Here is an 11,153-nt window from a genome sequence, read left to right as displayed (position 1 = left end):
ATACATACATATGTATTTTGTATGAACAAGGGAAACACTGAAGAAATCTAACTCAGCTGCTTTTATTTCACTTCTCAATAAGTGCACATTCTGCCCACACTCTTTACCTTTGGTTCACTGATAGGTAAGGAAGAACTGAAGAAAACAGAAACTATGTGTTGCCTTATCTTTCCCTTTCCTTCTATGTCATCATTTTAAGTATAAATATTTGGCTAATACAGAGGAGTGAAGTGAATGACAAAGGATCTAATAGGACTCTCTGTGCTTTGCTTTTAGAACACCGTGGCTTTTTTAAGTCTTCGAAGCAAGTTCTGGTCCAAAACGAAAGTGCTTACTTGGATACAGAGGAGACACAATTATTTTGACTTGTTTTGAATCTCACAAACTCCCATGCATCCTGGGTCCTCTGAAGTTCTGTATTCATGGGACATGGTAAACTATACATGTAAATAGAATGAGAAGGAATGGTGGATATATATATTGCATGTATCTCCTCTGATCATGTATATGATTTATTATTACATCAGTCTTCACTTATAAAACACAAGTTCAAATTATTCAATTATTAATAATTGAATAAAGGTGACTCTAGAGTATTACAGCAAGCTGTAGGGCCCTTCTGAATGCAAAGCCCTGTGTGACAACTTAGGTCACAAACCCATGAAGTTGGCCCTGCTCAAATGCCAATTCTTTTTTTGGGTTCAATAGAAATATTTTCCCTCAGATTTTGGTGTCTTTAGAATAATAAATTCATGGTTATCAATTAACTTTTGAAGTTAGAATAACTCAGTGCATCTAGATCCTTTAAAAATTCTTTGTAAAAATGTTTGATCGCTGCCGACCATAATTCTTTAAGTGAGAATTCCATAGATACTCTTTTTTAAAAGTCTACATAATACATGTTGTTTTGATGGGGTTTTTTTCTTTTTTTTTGTAGAATTGAAATATTCTGTTTCATCATATATATTCTGTTGCATGCATATATACAGGCAAAAAGCAAAATTATTTAAAGTGAATATTAACACATTTTTAATTGTTTATCATTTAAAAAATTAGAATCAACAGGATTTAACTAAAAGGAGTCTTTGATAAGTAAAGAAATAAATTAAGAGAATGTAAATTCATTTGAATAGAATAAGCATAGCAAACAATGTCAACAATTTAACTCCTCAGTTGTTCCATCAAACACAAGGAGATGTGAGTGCTTTAAATCTTTAAAGTTAAAGAAGAATGCTGGCTGTTCCCAAAGGTTCAATTGAATGATGAATGTGCAGATTTCTGTTTGCAACCACATCCCAAATGCTGATGTATATCAACTAACAAGTAAAACATATGTTATCCAAGTTGCCTGTGGAGCCAAGAACATATGGGCTGGATGTGTTGTGTGAGAGAAAAAAAGCACCTAGGCTGTGATCTAACAAAGTGGATTCTCATTGACCAAACCTATTTTATAGTAGGACAAAAAATGATTTAAAAGGAAAAAAATGAAGGAACGTTGGAACTGAAAAAGGTGTTTAGCTGTGGTCAAAAAGAAAGAATTGATATACTGTGCAAAATCTATAGTGTCGGGAGTTGCACAAGGGACTTTATATAAAATCAATATTAAGTGTTTCTAAAATATTAAATAAGTGATAATCTATTGTTCATTACAAAACATATTTTCCTGCTAAACAGTCTAGTACAAAAAAAGTAATCATAATTATCAAAATTCCTGTCTATAACTGTCTCATCCTACAGAATTTACCTATGTGAATTATCCACATATACTTCAAAGCTAACTTATGCTTTAAAGAAAAATAAACTTGACATATTGTATCTTTTTTGAAAATCTAAAAGGTATGAACATTATTCATACCCACAGACATATATTTCCCAGAAAACTAGCAGAATACAATTAAAAGACATACTATTATTCATTTCCAGCATTTTCACACATTAAAATACAAATAAATTAGGGATCAAAGGAAGAAAACTGTTCATTTATCTATACTGTTTATCTTTGATGTAATCAATTGCCTTGATCAACCATTTCTACATCACCTTCTGTCTTATGTGTCCACATTTCTATAGTTTGCAAGAATCTCTATGCTCTCTCTCACACTTCCAGTGAGCCACCTCCATCTCAGGCCGGCACAAAACAAGGAACTCTCTCTGAGTCTTGGCAAACCATCTTTAAGCACTGGGGTTTGTTTTTTCTTTTTCTGAAACTACAAGATTAAAGAATTGTCTTTCAGCTAAGTAATTGGGACATTATTGACCTCAGTTCTACAAAGAGCCTATAAGGAACAATTTCATCATTTTTCATATACCCTGCACCCCTCACCAAAGGCATCAAGTCTCCCAGGTTATCATCAGCCACATTTATTTCTATAATGCCCTAAAACAGCTGTGAAATGGCATTCTCCTACCTTTTCCTGTCCTCATACTTCCAAATATAGTCTTGTCTAGAGATCAGGACCTATCACCAGCAAACTCCCTGTATCCCCATTCTGCCTCCTCAGTATTATGGTCACTTTGCTGCACTGCTGAAAACCTGTGGATCTGCTGCTAATATGGACAAGTAAGCTCCTACTACACCCTAACCTCTTTTTCCCACAGATAACAATCAAAAATATGGAAAATACCAGGAAATCACTCACCTGAATGCACTAAAGACAAGATAAAACATGGAGAACAAATTCTGGAAGAGAAAGGAACCAGGGGAAAAAGGAACAGTACAGAGAGAATGAGTTACTCGTTTTTAAGTCATCAACCTGGGGATAGGTAGGATGAAGTCAAAGCTACTAGCACATCTAAAACTAATTAAAAAAAAAAAAACAAAAAACAGTCTTGTGGCCAGATGAACCAGGACACCAACGTATAAGTAACCACAGTCCCCAAAATGTGAGTAGGTGTCTTAGAAAGGAGAATAGCATGTGCGGGGAATCCCAGATACTATGTATAAATTCTACCTAATTATCTGGATGACTACAGAAACGTGCATTCAAAAGGCAGACTGAGATTTGATAAACTAAACTGAGGAAATGATGTGTAAAAAGGATAAAATAGTTTTAACTACCAGCAATGGCTGAAATTGAGAAGTGTATGTCTAAATAACATTAGTTCAACTTTTCTGAAATATATTGTCAGTATGTAGGCAATTTGAATGTGCACATATTATTTTTGTTTTTCATATATACATATAATGTTACTCACTAATAGGTTTTAAATTATTTTCTGTGGTTGATAAGTTTAGATAGTATATTTGCAAGTGACTTTTATCATTTTAGTCCATAAATCATAAATCTACTATGTTCAAAATATAGTCCTATACATTTTTAAATGATAAAAAATATTAAATTTCCATAAGATGCATACTTCTTCTCAATAAATTAAGGTATACATCTATAGAAAAAAATTAACATCTAAATAGCCAAACTGGCTATTAACTTCTAACTAGCCAAAATGGCTATTTAATACCATTATGCATAGTTGTAAAGATAAAATCAAAAAAGTTCCATATCGGAGGGAATGTGAGAGAAGCTCATAAATGTATTGAGATTGATATAATTAATTTTATATTAATGATGTGTACCATCCTTCCAAACTATTTTAAAAGAATGTATTAGGCAAGCAAACACTATAAAGTCATTCAATACTTATATAGATAATTCTGGAATTATATAACGATGAAGATATAGGATATGCATACAGGCTACACATATATATAAATTATCCATAAACACACCAACATATTTGCATATTCCTGGTTCTATAAAAATTTGTTAAAAATCTAAAAAGAGTGTTGTTACTTCTTACTTCTAATTAGTCCATATTGTAGCTTTTATAAACGTAATGTACTTAGTTTCTTAGGATAAAGTTTAGTAAACCATCCAAGAATTGATGTTATCCTATAAACTCACTGAGAGGACCTCCCTTACTTTTGTAACAAAGATTCTTATGTCAAATGTGAGAAAACTTGATAATGTACATCAATTGTGGAAAACTACCCAAAAGTTTTATTTCATATGGCACATCATGTACAAGGTATTGCATGTTAAAGAAAAGATTGATGAAAGAAAAAATAAGGAAAAAGAAAGGATAAAAAAAGAAGAAACAGAGAAAGGAGAGAACAGTGGAAGAGAGAAAGAAAAAGTGGGAGGCAGTAAAAGTAGGGAGTGAAAGACTAAATATTGCTATTTACTTGATATTGAGTTAATGCCAATCTACTTCCAAAAGTAATAGCCTATAAGTTTAAAAAAAAAATCATTTTTCCTGTTCTGTGTATTTTAAATGAGAATTTATAGTAGATACAGAGTAAAGCAGGAACACCATTCAAGTGGCAAGCCAGTTAATCATCATTTGTTTCTTTTGATTTCACAATTAATTTGAACGCCTGAGAAAGCAAGCAATTGTTTTGTGTCAGCCAGATTTGAGCTCAAAAGAGATTATACAGTCTCCCTAACTTCTGAAAAAGCATTAAATTTGTTTTCCTAAGGTTTGCGGTGAGCTGAATGCAAGTTAAACTGAAGCCAAATACAATTTAAATGACAGTTCAAAGTGCGAGCTACAAGCAGTATGTTGCCTAAATAAATCAGTAACCTTATAATCAGGCACTACTTATACTTTTCAGAGGCCAAATATCATTACTTCACAATTGGTATGATTTTCCTCTCCAGTAAAATTTACAATTTTTTTCAAGTGCAGATTTGTAAGAGCACTTAGACAGCTTTCAAAGCTATTTTTCACCATATAATCTTCTTGATTGAGGGTTACCTTTAGCTCTTTCAAACTCTGAATCTTGAAAGAGTCATTAGGAAGGTGTTGAAAGCTTTTAAAATTCAATTTGTCAAAATAACACACTAATAATTTTTCATTTTGCAATGCCCATCCAAACTTTAGAAATGTGATGGAAAATTTACTCTGAGTATAGGTAATGTGAATTTATCATGCATGGTCTTGGAAGCCTATTGGTTTAAAGAATTCTGCCTCCAACTGTAAAATAGAGCTAGAAGGAAGGTGAAGAAAACTTGACAGCTTCTGAGCATGTGCTGTCAGCAATTTTGCTGAGGATTTTTCATATGATATTTTATTTAATTCCAGCAAAGTTTCTTCATGATATGTGTCAATACCAACAGCACCCCTATTTTATTAGCAGAGATTGGGATTGTTAAACCTGTATCTGCCCAATTTCCAAATCCAAATACTTTGTATACTTTGTATCATAACAAGCTACTTCTAGGAAAGAATGCCATTCTGAATGTCTTGTTTTTCTGCTTGTATTGGTTTAAACTTTTATATCTTGAAAATACTATATCTCAAATAAATCATATTAATTTAATATCAATTAAGGAAACAGAATAAATTGAGAGAATATAAAAGGCTAGAGATCAGTCCTATGTCATGACATAGAATTTACTATATATTACAAAAACAAAACTTTTATAACAGAAAGTAAAACAAGCCATTTAGGTTTTAACAATATCTTAAGATCCCCGAATAGTTATTTGCCTTTCTGTTCTGTTATTTAATTTGGCATATTCCAATTAAAATTTTTATCTCTGTAAATGATAGCTTGTTAAAGGATTTAAAATAATGTTGAGAAATTTCAGAATTCCTGACTGTTAGAGATATAAGTACTAAACATATCTAAGTAGAAGCACAAGAAAACTGTTATTAAAAGTGATGAATGGTTCAAGGTCTGTTGTTTACTATTCTTAAGTATTTTGCTGGGTGAAATTAGGTACTATGCCTTTAACTGTGGTTGGCATAAATGAATACCACCAGAAATTCAATTTGCTAAAGATCATTAATGTTTCAAATCATCATTTATTTCAAAAATGTGATAGTAGTGAAATAAGATTCTAAATTTATTTTTTAGCTGTACTTGAACTTCCAATTAAAGATTAATTAATTCATTCATTTTTTTATTCATTCAACGATTTCAAACCTGAAATTGAGCCACAAAATGTTATATGTACTGGACGTTCCATATGAAAGCCATCTGTTCTCAAGAAGAGTATGGTCAGTGGGAAACAATGCAATTGATAAGGAAAAAATATTAATTTCTACAGAGTTGATAAATAATTATGGATGTATCTCAGAAGGAATTTGATTTTTAACTTCTATGGTAACTCAATTATTTCAAACTTTCTCATAAATTTTGTTTGACAGTACTTTTGTCATCTTCTTTGAGATTTCCTTAAAATCGCCAGAGGCACTACTAAATTTTGAGATTAAGAATTAAAACATGAAACTAGAAATAATCTAGTTTTATATCTGACCAATAGGGAGATACTTAAATATTTTTGTTGGGATTGCGCAATTCAATGCAGTCAACATAAGTACTGAATATATTTCAAGTCAATTATGAAAAAAATTTTATCGTATTTTTAATTCGACAAGTCATTAAATATTTACAGCAATAATAATGGTCTCTATTATTGAGTATCTGACATAGGTCTGTGTGTCAGGCACTCTGCTAGGATCCTTATGTGCACGCACACATACACATGAGGTCAAATAAACACACACATATGAGAAAATGATTATCACAGCAATACTAGAAATTAGAAATTGTTATCCCTATTTCAATGATGAGAATATTGATGTTTGGAGGATTAAATAATCTTTCTAAAATAATAAAGCAGTTGTTGAACTAGGATTTGAACTCAAGGTTTGAGAAAAAAGACACACTTTCCTTTCCATTACATTATGCCACCGATCTTTTTTAATATTATAATTTATGCCACAACCAACATAATTTGAATTTATGTTCTGTCTTTCGATTTATATTTCTATCCCTGACCTATTTCTTTGGCTCTAAATTCATATATTTGACTACTTTACACTAAAAAATTTCTACCTGAAAAGCTAATAGGAATCACAGACTTAATAAGTCCAAATCCAGTCTCAATCTAAGTCTCCTCTGCCTCCACCCCATTCTTTACTCTTACCCGAGTCTTCCCCATCTCAGTATGAACTGAATTCTTATAATTGCTCAGGCCAAAATCTGTGAAATCATCTCTGAACTCCCTCTCTCATACCTCATGTTAATTCTAAATCAAACTCTTTCAGATCCCTCTTTAAAAATCTGTCTTGAATCTGACAACTTCTCTTTATCTCTATCCTTGACCTAAATTCAATCAGTATGATCTTCATCCAGGCCACTGCAAAAGCCCTTGATTTATCTCTCTGCTGTATTACCCTGAGGTCTCTACTTAGTATGTAGAGGGAGCCTACCTCTGGCCATCCTATTATCTCAACTGCTGGCCCTCTCCTGACTATTCACTCTGCTCCTTTCTCACTGGTCACCCAGTTTTCCTTGCTCACAGCAAATACGTACAAGCAAGTTTTCTCTGCCGTCTTCCTAGAGTACTCATCTCTCTAATATATAGATGGCTACTCCCTTACTTTTTTCCGACCTCTGTTGAAAAATTACTATATTATATAGGCCTTATTTATAAAATGGCATTATTCTATATTAAAATGTTAGGAATGCATGAATTATTTTTAAAAAGTATAATTATTCTATGACTAACTACTCTGGAGGATCAGGACAATTTTCCTTGCAAGATTTCATTTCACTTTTTTTGTTGTTGTCGTTCTTTTCCTTTTCCTCTACAAGCCCCAAGACACTTCTGAGGACACTAGAGATGTTTCTTCACTCAGATTCCTAGGTATCCCTGATGCTAAATAGGAAAATCATATCAATTGCAAGATGGGAGGGACAGTGTATTGTATCTACATGAAAATGTAAGAGAGAGCATTCTGATGATTTTTATTTTTTTTGGTTAAGATTTTCATTCATTAATTCCTGAATCATAGAAACTTAGTATTGAGAATTTTTTCTTCTATTTTTTTTTATTGGGGTGACGTTGGTTAATAAAATTATATAGATTCCAAGCATACAATTCTATAATACATCATCTGTGTATTTCATTCTGTGTTTACCATCCAAAGTCAAAATCTCCATCTATTACCATATTTTGACCTTAGAGATGCCTCCTATAACAGTGCTTTGACTGATAGAATGTAAGAATAGATATCTGGTAGACAGATCTTGTGTCATTGGAAGAGTTACTAAAGGATCCCAAAGCGTTCAAAATTTATTTGGACTATCCTTGAATTATCATGTCGGTTGAAGATGATTTCTGCAGTTAGAATTACACTATGTTTTAATATAATTTACTTAATTCATAATTCAATTTTAGGAAAATTTTACCCTGAATGAAAGGTCATTGCTGCTATCATCTCTGACCTTCAAAATGTATAGAAAACACATGTTACTCTCACAGGCCACAAATATATTTCAGTTGACCTTTTAGCAGCTATGCACTCATTTATTATCTAAGAAGTGTTTTCAAGTAAGTAAAAAGTGAGATGTTTACTAAACTGAGGAACTTACTATAATCTGCTCAGCATATAATCACCATTTTTATATTCCCATCTTATATGATTTTAAAATATTTTAATAACTTAAATTTTCCTTAAAAATATGTTTCAATATTTGTTGCACATTTTGGCATCATTTTGCTAGAATAAAATGATAGTTGAAATTATTTAATCTGAACAGCTCAGATCTACTATCTATTTGTTTCACGAGGAGACTTTGGGGACTAAATTTTGGTATGACCATGTAATATATTTCACCAGTTAAGCTTTGATTTTGGAACTCTTTGAATATTATGTTATATTATTACTTTTTAAACTTAAAGCTATATGCTACAATGTCATATTAGCCATTTGTTTAATTACAATATTTAATTCAAATTTCAGAAAAATGTTCTTTAAAAGGAAGAAAATTAGCTTGTGTCATTGTCTCTCAAAGCATGCCTATAGATTACTTGAATTATTTTTAGAAGGTTTTGTTTTTTTTTTTTTCAAAAGGAAAGAATTATGAGCTCACACAAGCCTATTAACTTTGGATGTGTGGAGCATGGGTTGGGAATCTGAATTTTATTACGATCTTCAGAAGATTACTATGTTTGCTAAAACTTGAATACTATTATGTTGGGCAATGAATTTTTAATTTAATATTAAGATGTTAAATAAAATATACAAGACTATATAATAACTTATTTAATGTTAAATATATATTGTAAAATAAGGATGAAATATTTTTATATATGCTAAGACTGCTACTATAAAAAGTAAAGGTTTATGTTAGTGAATTTATAAAGCAAAGTGTGTTTTTTGCTCAATACTGCTGATCTTGAAAAATTAATTCCATTTTAACACAAGTTGAAAAGAATTGGGAATAACAACTCCCAATCATTTTGAAATTAACAGAAACTCTCAATATTCACAATGTTGGTCATTTTCAGTTTTCCACTGACAGTTCCAAATACCATATGCTATGTACCACTTAAGTCCATGTTCAAACTTTTCCTGACCAAAAATCAAATTCCCAAATAAAACTAATCTACATTTTTTTTATGCTTAGCATTACAAATTTTAATTGGAATCAAAGGATCTTGCTTTAAACCATATATAGACACCACAAATACTGCACACATTTAATTCATATATGTATATATATTTAAGAAAGAACACCATACAGTTGTAGACTCTCTATCTAAGCCTTACTGTCTTTCAACCTATGGAAGTGGTAAGAAAGAAGTATCAGAAATAATTTTACATGTTCTCAATCTATAAATTGATCATTGTATGAACATCGAGCACTTACTATGTATCAGATACTATAGAAGAGAGTCAACTAAAATTGGTCAACAACAAATTATCAAGGAAAGATTTCTTTATTTTAGTAATAATTACAAAAAGTATGCTATCATTTATATTGGCATAGTACTTTATTAAAACATAGCTTATAGCATCTATTTTCAAGGTAGATAGTAAGGGAAATAAGATTAATGAACCTAATGCAACCAGGTATTTATAAGTCCATATCAGATAAGTCATAGGAAAAACATTAACCTTTTTTTTACAATGCCCTCATTAAATGGTCATAACTGTGAAAATGATAAATGATAAATAATTAGCAGTGAGTATAGTGGTGGTATAAAATATGTAAAAAGACTTGGAAAAGAACATTATTTAATTCAGAGTTATAATGAAAATAAAACATATGAGTGTCAAGATACAGAGTTAAAAAATAAATACAGTTTTATTCCACCAAAAGTTCTGCATACCTATCAGAATATGACATTTTCTAATTACTACCAACATAATATAAATTTATACAGAGTGGATAGATAGATATGATAAATGGATTATTAATGGAATTCAAACTAAAACATTTTTTTTTTTATTTTTAAGGTCTATATTTCTTTTCTTCTCTTTTCTTATTTATTTATTTATTTATTTAGGCGAGGCAACTCTTGGTTGACCTCACAGATTGCAAGGACCTTGTCAGTTTACAATCCCTTATTTTTGTAATTTATTTTTTATGCCTACAGCACCTGGTCCTCCTAGGTAGTCTCTCGTCTGAGTACTAACCAGGCCCGACCCTGCTTAGCTACCGAGATCAGACAGGATTGGGCTTGTTCAGAGTGGCATGGCCATAGATAATCTATATTAAAGAGAAGAAATGTGGGGAGAAAAAAATAGAAGGAAAAAGACAACCACCAGGTGTAAAATGCAAGGTCTAGTTCTAGATGCACTATTGATCAGTATCATGACGTTGAAAAGATAATTTAACTTCTTTGGATCTCAGTTTCTTTATATGTAAAATGAAGGCTTAGGCACAGAACAACTACAAGGCCAAATTTAAGAAGTAGAATGATTTTAATTAGGTTAAATTTATATGAATGTGTACATTATATAAAGTTTGCATTGTCAAATATCTTAATTTTAATATTTTATATTTAAAAATATGCTTTTTTAGGAAACATTGCAAATTTTTTCATATATTTCTCACTGATAAAAGATACAAATTTTATTAAGCTAATGAGGAGTTTTCACAAATTTTTGAAATTTATGTCATATCCCAGTGTTAATATTGATTCTAACATCAAGATGTAATGGCTTTGCTAGATATGTAATCCATCAGTTGCTTAAAATCACAAAATATTTTAATTTGCATTATAATTGGACTATGACATATTTATATATAGCTTTTTATTTTTCCTAGATATTAAAATTGATATATTATATCCTTGAATTATTATATCCTTGAATTTTTTTGCCCATACTCTTAATCATACTATCTCTTA

The 11,153-nt window shown here is 30.9% G+C and overlaps 1 pseudogene; it reads right to left on the bottom strand.

Annotated features, from left to right (window-relative positions):
- Positions 1 to 10,388: 10,388 nt before the first annotated feature.
- LOC112474498 lies at positions 10,389 to 10,507 on the bottom strand (annotated as a pseudogene).
- Between the last annotated feature and the right edge of the window lie 646 nt (positions 10,508 to 11,153).

Source organism: Pteropus alecto, unplaced genomic scaffold (genome assembly GCF_000325575.1).
Source record: "Pteropus alecto unplaced genomic scaffold, ASM32557v1 scaffold239, whole genome shotgun sequence".
NCBI lineage: Eukaryota > Metazoa > Chordata > Mammalia > Chiroptera > Pteropodidae > Pteropus > Pteropus alecto.
This window is presented reverse-complemented; position numbering and strand designations above follow the sequence as displayed.